Below are 13,071 nucleotides of genomic sequence, written 5' to 3'. Positions count from 1 at the left end.
TTCGAAATTTCGATTTATTTCGAGAGAAAAATGCCTGCTGGAAAAATAACCTCCTGCCATTTTTCACCATACCGCAACTCACATATCACTGTTATGTCCACCATATTTCATATGGTTCTATAGCAAATGGTTCGAAAGAAAGTATTCGAAAGTTCCTTACGAATAATAAATTTCGCTGCAAAATCTTCGGCTGTGTATTATACTATTTCATAGTTTGTACGTTCCATCGAAGTAGGTTAAAAATCCATTCGAGAATTCGCTAGGAAAATAAATACTCGAAAATGCGATAGTTCGCGATCCAGTCAAAGATCGGGCTACGTATCGTAGTATCCACGGGCTCGTTTAAAAGCAACGCACACCCGTACGATCTGGCTTTTACTCCGACAGCCATATATCTCCTGAATTCTGCTGGAAAAATAAAAGGAAAAGGAGGACGCGGCCGCGCAAGAAAGGGTAATACATCAGGCTAAGTCCGAAAACAATTTCACCTACAAAACAAGTGTAAGCGGGGAAATACGGTCGAAGAATGTATCTTCAGATGAACAATCTTTAAATTTGTTGCTTATAAAGCAGAAAACGTATATAGCTTGTAGACGATATCGTTAAATATCCCTTGGAATATCGTTTGACGTTGTCTTATAGAAAATCCAAATTTTTCTTTCGATTCTTATCAGATATTTATTACACCGCGTATCGTGTCCATCTTTGCTGGTAGCATAAACATATACACAGACAAAATTGTGAATTGTTGTATAAACGAGACCAAAATGTATTCCTAAATATTTTTAACGATTGCCCAATCTATAGCTCTATCTAATCTATTAAAATCATCCCGTTAAAATAATAATCGATTCATTAAAATGATCAGACGAATTATAGATTAGGAATAAGCTATCGAAAGGCAAAGAGAAAATATTTGTGATTTTTTTTCGCTGTCGGGTCAGTTATTTTTCGAAGGTAAATCATCGAAAATATTTTGGCTGACTGGGAACTAAAATCTGGCATGGTAATAAATGGTTAGGAACTCCGTGGAAGTGTGGTTTGTGGCACTAGTGGAGCAAACTATCTCGCGGACTCAAGACAAATCACACTCCTGGGAAATCTTGCGTGATTTAGCTTTGCATTCTTTAAGGGAGCACCTTTCCGAGTGTCGTGAGACGAACTTAATCTTCTGTCTGAGTCTAAATATTTTTCAAATCATTCAACTCGCTTAACTAGATAAACTACCGCGTCGTTTCTCATTAGAATTAATACCGAGAAAAGTTCCATGTGGCTCACTCTTAACGACTTCGAAAGAAAAAAGAATATTGAAACTACGATACTCAGGACTTTGGTGATCCGTGACGCTTTGGTAATAATTCCCGGGAAGGAATAAATTAGTGCAATTAATCGTAGAACTTTAACGTGTAACTTTTTAAGAAAAAGACGACTTTAAGATGAAGGAAAAGAAGATTCGAGTAGCAAAGATGGCAACATTCATATGGAAAATATATCCAATAACGCATTGTTCGTGATTCTCAAAAAGAAAAAGAAGGGAGGCAGAATAGCAAAAGTAATATTTAGCAAATCTTCGTAAAGTTTTCTTGTCGATTTTTAGCAGATTTTGTCGTCCGAAAATGTATTTTCCCAAATTACTTTACACGTACGTACCGCTATGATTAATAAAGGAGAGTGGACAGAGGTAAAACAACAAGGTAGAAGTACCATAGACGTAATGTAAATATAAAGAAGAATGGTCTATATAGCGCAAACGGAGCTGTGTCAGGCGCAGCTTGTTTCAGTTTCAGGTAAACCGACGAACGAGCATCTTTTCCTTCCTCAGACTAAGGAATACAGGTAAATAGATAGACGAGAAGTTAAAGAGGTAAGATGGGACTGTAGGAGATGCTGGGGAGGGGGGGGGGGAGAACCACCGACGAATAAAATGGGAATTTCTAAAAGACTTGTCTTCGAGAATGTTTTCAATTTCCTCGTTTGTTCCCAGCACGTTCCCTTACGCTCGTTTCTCTCTTCCTTTTCCGTTTATAAACGAGACTCCTCTTTCGAACCGTACTGAATTCGCGTCTTAATGAAATTATCGTATCTCGTCGACGTCGACGTTGAACGCAAACATCCGATGGAATAATTGTATCGCGTTAATCAAATCTTTGCTTCGAATAAAATCTAAAAGAACTCGTAAGAGTTTGGCGTAAAAAATATTTGCAAATATATTACTCGTGTTATGGAAAATGTTTTGAAATTTCATTAGCATCGTAGCGACACACGACCGTGCTGATTATACCGGTAAAATGTGAAAGGAATCTGGCAATGTATATGGAAGTTACGAGATATTTACTGCAAACATAGAATCTATTTAGTATACAACGTGAGAATAATGGTCTTCGACATATGCGCCAAAGATAGTTCAAATATTAACTCTTCAAATATGTTGATAATAGCCGCGAAATATACGTTTTCAATTATTATCTTACAACTTCTATATACATTTTCAGATTGGTTTGAAATTTTAACTAATACAATCATGCTAATCAGGTGTCATTGCAGTGTTAATGAAATTTCAATGTGTTCCGTATAACGTACATAGTACATTCATTGATATATTTGTAACTGTTTAAACACTTTGATGAACCACTCTATGTATATCGTATGTATGTATATATATATATATATATATACACGTGGGAGTAACGATTTTAAAGCGTATAAACAGCGGATGAATTAATTATACAAAGACAAAGAAGAGACAGTAAAGAGGGACAAGTCAAAGAGCTTATAAGTATTAAGGTGCAAAAAGGAAGTTCGTTTCTGTGTAACTTAAATTAGTTTTAAACACGTTTATTGCATTACGAAGGGCTTCTTCTATTTAAGCTTTCTGTCTCCTGGACTTTTATGCATTCAAAGCGGCTCAGTAGCTAACCGAGTAACGGCACGAATGTAATTTTGCAATTCAATAGGAAAAAAACGCGTAGATATCATTAAAAGTTATTTAATTTTTGCAACGTCGTCCCTACGGATATTCATTTCGTTACATTGCGATGCAAATACGAGCCAGTGACTATTCGCTGTTCGAACGAAAGGCAACTTTAACCGAACGACAGTAGTAAAATCTTTTTAATTCGTTAGCCGCAGGAAATTTTGTTTTTGAGAAAAATCCCAGGGCCTACGATCTCTCCTTCTATCAACGAGATAGAAACAGGCTTTCAGTTGAAATACTTAATTTTAATAAAACCTTTAACCTATCCGTTCATATTTACAGTCATATTGCGAAAAGTATCTCTAGGCTGTTTAAAGATTTTTATGTGTTTGAGCAAGGAAACAATGTCGCGAAACAGTACGTAGACTACTTTTCTCAATATTACATTATAATGTCGCGAAGGTGGTTCAGTGTCTCCTGGGTCATCATTATGAGACGAAACAATGTTGGGAGCATGGCATGAAGCAAGCACGCGCATCGTTTAATTTTTGCAACAATGTCTCTAGGGATACATAATGTTCAGGCAACTAGCAAATTGTTATGAAGTATAAATTAAAACTGCAATAATGCGATGAAACGTTTCAAAGAATTTTCATACTTTTCGCAATAAATTGTCCCACGATATTTTCGAATCTCGAATAGGTTGCACCGTTTAACAGCATTTCCACGATGTTTCGATTCCCTCAGGTATTTTCAAATTCGTGATAATATCGGAAAGTGCCTCGAGATATATCTCATCCATATTCCATAGCATTTTTCTATAGCGCCTTCAGTCTTTCGACAATGTTGCAACAACACAGGGGATGTAACAGATCTATACAAATAACACATACATATATATATATATAGAACATATATATAGAACATAGAAAGCAATTTCATTTTGGCTTATGACATTTGCTTCAATTTTCAACCATTCCATCAATGTATGCCACCTTGAACGCGCGAGATACTTCGTATTGGGTGAACAACATTTAATCAGTCGGAGAGTTGGTAATATTTTCTTGTATCTGACGTATTCGATTGATTCACTGGCAGACTGTATGCACGCCGCGAGATGATGAAAGTTTTGCCGATGAAAGTCGGATGAAGGAATCTACTTGAAAAAGAAATCTTGTTTCGTTGGTAAACGCATCGGGTAAAAGACCGCGTATTTCTCTTACGGAACATATGCCAATGCAGTTTACAGTCTGTTCGATGGAATTCTATCGCTGTGGTTCTATACGTGACGCTTCAAACGAAAGCTACTTACATACTTTTGCTCTCATTGATATTTCGTTCGAGGGAAGATTAAAATAAAGAAATAAATATTCGAAGACGACTGCTAGTTTCATAAATGACGACGCGAGCAAAATTAAAACCTACAGTCGTGTGAAAAGCATTGCACGAAGAAATATTCCCGGTTTTGTAACTTTCTTTTCGTCCAAAGAAAGCTATATATTATCTCGGGTATTATCAACTTCGAGCTGGAATCCGCCTCTCTGCTAAAAACGAAATTTTAACCAACTTTTCTCGAGTTACAGGATAAATTCGTAGGACGAATCCGAGGATGGAGAGAGAATTGCGGGCAAGTTCACAGGCTGAGCTTTTAAAACACAGAACACGTTGGTGGATACGTCAGCGCCAACAGTTTCATTGAAAGTTCGAAACTTTAGATTTCGAAAAAGATGAGTTTACGGTGAAAGTTCGACCGAACGTGGCTATACAATGGAGCTAGTAGTTGGAAATAGTCATTCTCAAGATGGGAATAGAGAATAGCGTGACGTGGATGCGTGAAAATAAGTCTCTGCCGACCGGTACACGGAAGCCAGATAAAATTACACTTACAATTACAAACACGAAGTCAATCGGTACGCGTTTAAACGTACCGAGCTCGAAGCGGGACCTTTATTCGTTTCGAAAAGCGTGGCTTTCATTTGCCACTTGCTTTTAAATTGAAAACTTTTATCGACACGTGAGACGAAATTTCCTCTCCAATTTTTCATCTCCGTCCACACAAATATTTTCTTCTTATTTCATTTACTACGCTGAGAAGAACTTTATGCACTCGCGTTGGAAATTAAATATGTTACCGCGAGCCGTAGACGAGGATACTTGAACATTTAAATTAGTCATACGACGCGTGCAAAACCGAATTTCGTACAGAGATCGGGGTATTAATAACGAAAACACGGACAGGTGTATTTATACGAGTGAGATTCGTCGATCTAGACCTGGCCTAGATTCACTGGAAGAGAGAAGGACGAGACAGCCTTATACCTCGGAAATATTCACACGTGATTCGAACGTCGAGTGTCTACCGCGCGCACAGAGATCCAAGAAATTTGCATTTTATGTCAAAATTTAGCATGCAAAAGGAAAATATTTCCGTTCCCTTTCCCCTCTTTTTATTCGTTCTCGCGACACCCGCTTCTGATTATCGTTATTCGAATGATAACGAATCCCAGCTTTGCGATACGTTCGAATACATTTCCCGGCGTATACGATAGAAAAAATGGTTTTTCGTGAAAACGTGTTACGAGAGCTGTTTGAAGTTTCCGAGAATTCTTAATTTAAATCCGTCCTATAGTTTAATATATTTTTAATATCGAAACGCTTTAAACGAATCTTAAATTTTCATAACGTTAATGAGAAATCACGCAAATCTGTCTATTATCCGTAACGGGAAACGTTAAAAATTAAAGATCGGTGAAATAAAATGTAGACGTTTAACAGGTTTGCCTTTGTCCCTCGACAATAATCGTTAAAACCTTTCTAGAAGAATCGTCGGTCTCGCGAACGTTCGTTAAAATAACCGTATCGAGACTGTGGATGGAAAGAAGAGGAAAATAGATGAATGGAAAATGATTAAGCATTAAAGCTGTGTAAATGCGTTTCCTTGGCGCGTGTTTGGATATTTCAAGATAATTGAACGCAGAACACGTTTCCTTACGGCGATTTGTAAAACACGGCTTTGCCATGAAAAATCGTTACCATCTCTTTGTCATCTCCGAATCTCTGATATTTTTTCCACCTGGTTAAGGAAATTCGTGACCAGAAAAACGAGATACGAGAACGGTCAGTAATACACCTATCAAATAACTATGTCGTAACGTGTTATCAAGAACCTTTCCACTATACCACCAAAGCATCGTCGAGAGTATATGGTCACGAAGCAAAAAATACCTACTCAAACATCAATAAACCACACATACCATTCATTAACGATACGATCACTCAGAGAATTAAACTCGAGTGGCACTCGTCCGCAAAACATATAAAAACTAATATCGTAAAAAAGAGAAAAGAACCTGGGGGAAAAGGAATAGGAACTCTCCAAGGAAGACAGAGTTAAGTTATCTGTTCTCAGCGGAGGGTCGATAATTGACCCATAAATCAGTTTGCCTAAATAGAAAAGTTGGAGTAACAGTGGTTTTCTAGACCCTGTTGGTCCAGTTTTAGGCTCAGCGGTCGAGGTGCGAAGTTATTCTGGTCGCGTGTATTGCTTTTCTTGGTGTTTCCTAACCCGTGCATACCTGCTTACTTGCATATATAGGTTGAAAAGGCTGCTCGTGAATAAACTACCGGTAGTCGTACACACGCGATTGTCTCCAGGAAATATTGTGTTTCGTGGTAGTGTACGCCGATCCCGAGAATACTATAAGTACGATCGTTAGAGGAAAACACGACGAGGAATAATCGTGCAGAGGTAATCGACAGGATTGGCCTTCGGATTCGAAGGGAATTCGAGGCGATAGGATCGAACTAGGAGATAAGAATACGATTCGCCGAGTAGCTGACGGGATATCGACATATCGTAACGGTTACGTCAATGCTCGGGTATAGTCCGACCGAATGTTAACACGTTACCATCGAATGGGGTTGAAGAAGACAAAGCACGATATCGATTTTACCGTATGTCTATGATCAGGAGAAAGAGGAGGGGTTGAAACGTACGCCACAAAGCTTACTAATCCAGTTCTGAACTATGTCGGAGGAAAGAATAGGCAAGAATGAAAAAGTGATGAACGTGGAAGTTGCTGAGGAGTCAAGTATGTATATCGATTCGTTACGAAGAAAGAAAGAAGAAGCTGATTTATAAAATTAATATCGTGGAATAAAAGTTGTAAAAAAAAAAAAAATAATAATAATAATATTGCATAAGGAAAACGTAATATATAATACATATTCAACGTGTATCTACAAGTGTGTAGAAAATTTCCCAACAATACGATCGAACCAATTTGAGATTGAAAGGAACGTGTTCCTTCGTTATTCAATCCGGAGATGTATTTCCTGGAAGCTTGCCCGGATTAAATGAAAATGACATTTCGCGATATTTGGACGTCACGTGTGGTGGGTGAGGTTTATCTGCAACTCCCCAACACAGAGCCACAACTGTGGTAAGAATAAAACGGCGCAATTTCGTTTTACCTGGTTCCCTGCGGCTTATAACTTCTTTCTTTTTGCACATTTTTCTATCTTGCGAGATGCGGCCACTTACATGCACAAGACATCCATTGCTGTTTCATAGCCGCTCGACGAGCGAGTGTGCTTGACGTCAAGAGTCTCGGCGAGAAAGACACCAACAGCATGACTCACGGCTTTTACTTAAAAGCGTAAATCGATATTTCGATTGCAGGATGTCCGAAGATAATTGCGCTCGTTGCAGGCACGAGAAATTTTATCGGTTCCTAGTCCCGTTCTCAAATGTAATCGTCCATTCAGACCGTCTAATCACCGGTTCCGTGTTCACTCATCACTGATTAATGATTAACTCTGCTCACGAAACCGGGAAATAAAATAATTCTAGCCGGCGTAAAATACTCAGTGAACGAATTTATAACTTTCGAATCCTATCCTGGCGAAAAGTAAATTCTAATAATGGAAAAACTAACAAATAGCATCAGCTTCGTACAATTTTTGATAAAATGAGATTCCCTCGGAACCGTAATAGCACAGCTATGAAAAATGAATGTCCGAGACGTAAATATATACGAATCTGGAACTTCGATGTCTGTCGCCTATTTTAACTGTGAAATATTATTTTTGACCGCGGAAAAGACCAGGAATTATTAAACAATAATGCATGGGTCGATCGATAAACCGATAGTCTATCCATCATACGTGGCAAGTAGCTAGAAATAATGACCCCGAGATGGTCTGTGATGGTCGTGTTTTGGGGTATTTTATCCCTAGTCTCCTGAGCTTAGATTCTTCTTAGCTTTCATATCGAATAGATATCGTAAATGTTAAACTGCATAAACGTGATGGACATTTCATTATAGAAGATCATCATGAGATATGCTGTTTTTATTATTAGCACAAAATCGGTATTTTTAAATGAAATTGTTAAATCCCGTTATTTGCATTGAATGCATTCGCCACTTTGCAACCAATAGAAAAATGTTAAGTATTGGTTATGTATATATATATAATTGTCACCTGAAATAAATTTTCATCTAGTTTCATGTTCGATCTAGCACAATCAGTTTCCTGCCTCATGAAACAAGGGCGTGATTATTCAACGAAATTATTGTGCGAATAATAACGATGCGAATAATAATGAAAGCATTAATATGCGAACGACTAATTTCATTGATACATATATACGTTACTAAAATTGTTTGTAAAAAGAACAAAAATTCATACTGCTGATTACTGACTAGTTAATTGATTAACTGTAGTTTCCTTCGAGCAAAGTATTTTAATACCGTATAATACTCTATAATTTTCTATGCTGCAATATTATGTATCTATGTACTTACTTTTGAAGCATGCTTTATTATACAAACGTGTATTTTAACATATCTGATGTTCCTCAGGCTTATTCCATGTTCATGTTATTAAACGTTAAATATTCAAGAACACAATATAAAGTAAGGTATATTTTCCTACTTATATAGCATCATAATGTTAATGTTTATCTCATTATTATAAATTCCCTATAATATTCCGCTGTAACTTTCCAATGGTTTGATAAATTGCCAATTCGATCAGGTAACGCTAGTGTAACACCGTTAATTTAAAGCAAATCATGTTACGCTCGTATTAATTGAACGAATATATGCAAATTTTAAACTGATTTTCTCATTTAATTTTTGTCAACTGATAATTTCAGCATTTCCGTTACACGATACACGCTACAGGATTATAATTCGTACATTTCCGTTACAGCAATAAATATTGGAAATAATTTGTTAACAGAAAGTATGGAATGCATGATGGTACTTACTGATGAAGACAGTGATGTGTAAAGTAACTTTGCGTATGATGTGTCGCATGAGAATATGAGATGTGCCCAGGAAAGCACTGCCTAGACGATTTGTCGCGGAACCAGTTTACTTCTCATCGAGTCAATGAAACACCTAAACATATGGAAGATTATAAATAAGAAATAGCGTTCATGATACATGTACGTAGGTATACTGAAAGATAGATGTTTTTGAAATTATATAAAAAAAGGTTATATTTCTTTTAATCTATCAATATTCACCCTCGTGTATGAAACTATCGATTTTGATAAAGTTCAAGTCAGAAAAGCAATTTACAAGAAGTGGTAGCAAACAAGTAACCCGTTGTAGTATACACGTATAAATATTTGAAATTTTATGGCACTCCTGACATATCGACGCCATGACAGTTAGGATTAATCGTTGATTCACGACATGTAATCTTTGTGATCAATTTTTCAAAGTAATTAATTATAATTTAATTCGATCTTCATAGAAATAGTTCTATTACGTTACGTGCTACCTACCATGATATTTACAATAATTACAGTGGAATTAGAATATGTTGCACTTGTTTCACATTTACATATATCGAGAACGACGTTCCCATAGTATGACGGATCACGTACTCACGCGTTTGAATATCAATCTTTGCGAACAAGTGGCGCTGATATCGGTCGATGCGCCAAGGGAATCATGGGAAAAATATTGCAAACGAATCAATACGTTAGTCTTTTCGGTACCATTTTCTCATATTCGCTTTCCCCCCAACGTGATTTCCTTCAGTGTTTCATTCTTCGTACGCTCCGTTCCTTTTTAAAACATCCTTCTCCGAACGCAATCCAGTGGATTATCTCTCTTTGTAAGTAGCTCATATTTTCTGAATGTTCCAGCGAACAGAAGACGCGTGTTTATTTACATTCATACATAGGTATTTAGACGAAAACAATATAACGACGCAGTCGTACAACTAGCAAAAAATCAAAGTTTGTACGTTTCACGTATTCAAGCACGTTTCAAAACATGTAATAACAGACATTTTTTGAGGGATAAACATTTCAAACCAAGTGATGGTTGTCACTGAAGAATTCTATGAATAACCCAGCGTTTGTTATGATTCTTTTCTTCGTATTGTTTTGTTTTTACATTCAAAGAACGAATAGTGTTTGAGAAGTGAACAGAATTCATAATCTCTGTCGTTTGTATTACGCATTAGACGTATATTGGTTGTTTATTTTTAACCTAACATTCCCATAAATGCTCGCGTTCTGAATCGCTCCACGCCGATTGCATTGTATTCGAATAAATACATTAATTTATATGCATGAAAAGCTAGAAAACTTATCTATTTTTTAAAACTTGACTCACTTACGTGGCATATATGAAAGTCGGATGAATTCAGCCCACTCCATTCCTGATGTCGTCGTTGTTTGGCATTTCGAGCGGTATGCACGTGTTATCACTTACTCGTTAAATCGTTTGTCTCTCGTTCGAACGGTAGCAAGACACGATACAAATTGCGACTGATAAACACAAATCTATCGAGATGGAAACTGCGCAACAAGAACGATGCTGTATGACGTATGACTGATCGCGTTCCAATATCGATTTTTGCGAACAAGTGGCGCTGATATCGACCGACATGCCAAGGGAATCATGGGAAATATATTGCTAAACGAACTAGTCATGTAAGGTATAGTAAATGCGTCGTGCATAGTTCACGAGTTCGAATAGTTTACGCATGTTCGGATGATTGTTTGATGAAATTATTGTTAGCAAATATCGTGTACTCCTCGTCCATCGCATAAGGTAACCAGATTTTTATCCATCATTTTATGTTATCCCGTGGTTTGTGGTTATATGTTTTGACGAATTACAATTTTGACAAATGAAACATTTGATTGGTTTCGTGTATTCGCCAGAATGACAGTTAATAATTTCATTACAAAGATATATGTGAATGCGTGCGTGTATTTCAAATACAATTTTTCTTCATTAATAGCTATGATAAATACGGTTGCTCGTAGAAGGTACTTTCGTAAATATATTACGAAATCATTTATCTTGTAGCTTCTACACATATTATATTTTCGAAATGGTTATAAATTTTATCGATATGATCACGACAGACATACTTCATTACTGTACCAATAAAATTTGAAAATGTTTTAGTAATATGTTTTCTAACCGCTCAAATACTTTTACGAGTCATTGTATTTTGAAATATTGAATTTGTTATCTTTGATCCCAACGTACCGTATATGCGCGTGAATATTTCAACGTGAAAAATTGTTCGATAATGAAATTAGGTGTTTAAACTCTTACGTCGAACAAACACCGTTGTATATAAGGAAGTTTACAGGCGCGCAGACGGGAAGAAATGACGTTCAAAACTTCTGAAGTTTCGATCAAAGATACATAAAAGAAAATTTATAAAGTCGACGTTATCGGCAGCCATTTTGTGGGTAGAAAAGAAATAATTTATGTGGCTATTAAACGAGACCGTGACCAATTTTCTCCGAGAAATATTATCATATTCAGATTACTGTTTGATGGGCTTATTTTTCTTCATGATTCATACGTATGCTCGGTTTTATGTAATAGTTCGTTAGCAACTATAAACTTTATTAATGCTACAGGAACGTTCAAAAACGTTCTAATTGAGTAAAATCAAACAATGCTCGTATGCAGTTGTTAAATTATACGCGTCTAATTGCGTCTTACAAACCTTCCAATTTTTCTTATCGAATTTTAAGAAAGATCAATCGCTTTCGAAATTTCGTATTAAAAAATGGCTAATATTCTTTCTTAGTTCGTTAAGTGGCGACAACATTTCACAGAAAATGTCTGGTCAATGTAATAGAGTTATTGTCGCGGATAGCCTTGCACCTAAAGATCCTCATTTCTGCTGGGTCATTATTTCGTCGTTCTAGAAGCAGATGGCCTTTTTTAAATCTATTGGTCTTTTAGCGCTGTTACGCGAGTGTTGTGTAGATGCAACGCTGCCTGCTGCTTGAAAATCCAACAACTGCCCCCGGGAATTTTGATTTCTCCCTGATCCATAACAATAGACTTGATCCTACTTTTGTGGCAATTGTAATTCTACAAAAGCTTTGTGTAAAATATAATTCTCTTCAACTGTTTGCTGGATCGCAGAAGAATTGCATTCTTGTCACCATCATTTGGTTTATATTTAATAAACTATTTTTGTATTTATTACAGGATATTGCCGAATGGATGCAGTCACAACGAGGTTATATTCTACAAAATGTGAGTGAACCAAACATACTTTTCATATATATGGACCTTTTAGGAACTAAACTGGTCAACTCCATTTTTCATTCATTTCATTACATAAGTGCAGGATTAATATTTAGTTCTCAAAGAAACTATTTATTTCTCAAAGATTCTTGTGAATTCATTGTCATAAATCATAAACAATGGTAAAGCCCAAGGTAAATATACAAATGGACAATGCCTGTGGTATCACCAGTCTTCTGTACTTTTCGAGTTACACTTTTCAACTTATGGAGCTGATCAATGTGGCCTCTGAACGGTTCATATGTAGATTTATTTTCTCTCGTTCCAATAAATACTTTCAAACAAACGTATGACGTATGTGCATAAAAAATGTAGCGGAATAATACAGTGGATAAAGGTAAATTTACATAACGCGACAGCACATAAGGCAAACGAAGTAGAACATGAGAATATTTTCTTAATTAGCAAAATTTCTGCATAATTTCTCCAAACTTCTACTACTTTAATTTAACCGCTATATTCGAGTAAAACGTTATTATATCTCTCCTATATATCTAGAACCACCGAAATATTAAACGATTACAAGCGTAACGGGTTATCTCTAAAAAAAAAAAAAAAAAAAAA

General features: G+C 36.3%; 2 protein-coding genes across 4 annotated transcripts in view; one reads left to right on the top strand and one right to left on the bottom strand.

Annotated features, from left to right (window-relative positions):
• LOC100741492 (chondroadherin-like protein) overlaps positions 1-13,071 on the bottom strand; it is a 174,458-nt gene that overhangs the window by 137,385 nt on the left and 24,002 nt on the right. The window contains exon 2 of one of the 3 annotated variants that reach the window (XM_012381483.3): positions 9,189-9,321. The exons of the other annotated variants lie outside the window; for them this stretch is intronic. The gene's annotated coding sequence lies outside the window, so the exon portion shown is untranslated. The remainder of the gene's footprint in view (positions 1-9,188; positions 9,322-13,071) is intronic. 3 annotated transcript variants of the gene reach the window in all.
• LOC100747517 (pre-piRNA 3'-exonuclease trimmer) overlaps positions 10,859-13,071 on the top strand; it is a 111,419-nt gene continuing 109,206 nt past the window's right edge. The window contains exons 1-2 of the mRNA XM_033318999.1: positions 10,859-10,995; positions 12,409-12,456. The gene's annotated coding sequence lies outside the window, so the exon portion shown is untranslated. The remainder of the gene's footprint in view (positions 10,996-12,408; positions 12,457-13,071) is intronic.

The sequence above is a fragment of the Bombus impatiens genome, unplaced genomic scaffold, assembly GCF_000188095.3.
Source record: "Bombus impatiens unplaced genomic scaffold, BIMP_2.2 scf_0133, whole genome shotgun sequence".
NCBI lineage: Eukaryota > Metazoa > Arthropoda > Insecta > Hymenoptera > Apidae > Bombus > Bombus impatiens.
Note: the sequence above shows the minus strand (reverse complement) of the source record. Positions and strands in the feature narration are given on the sequence as shown.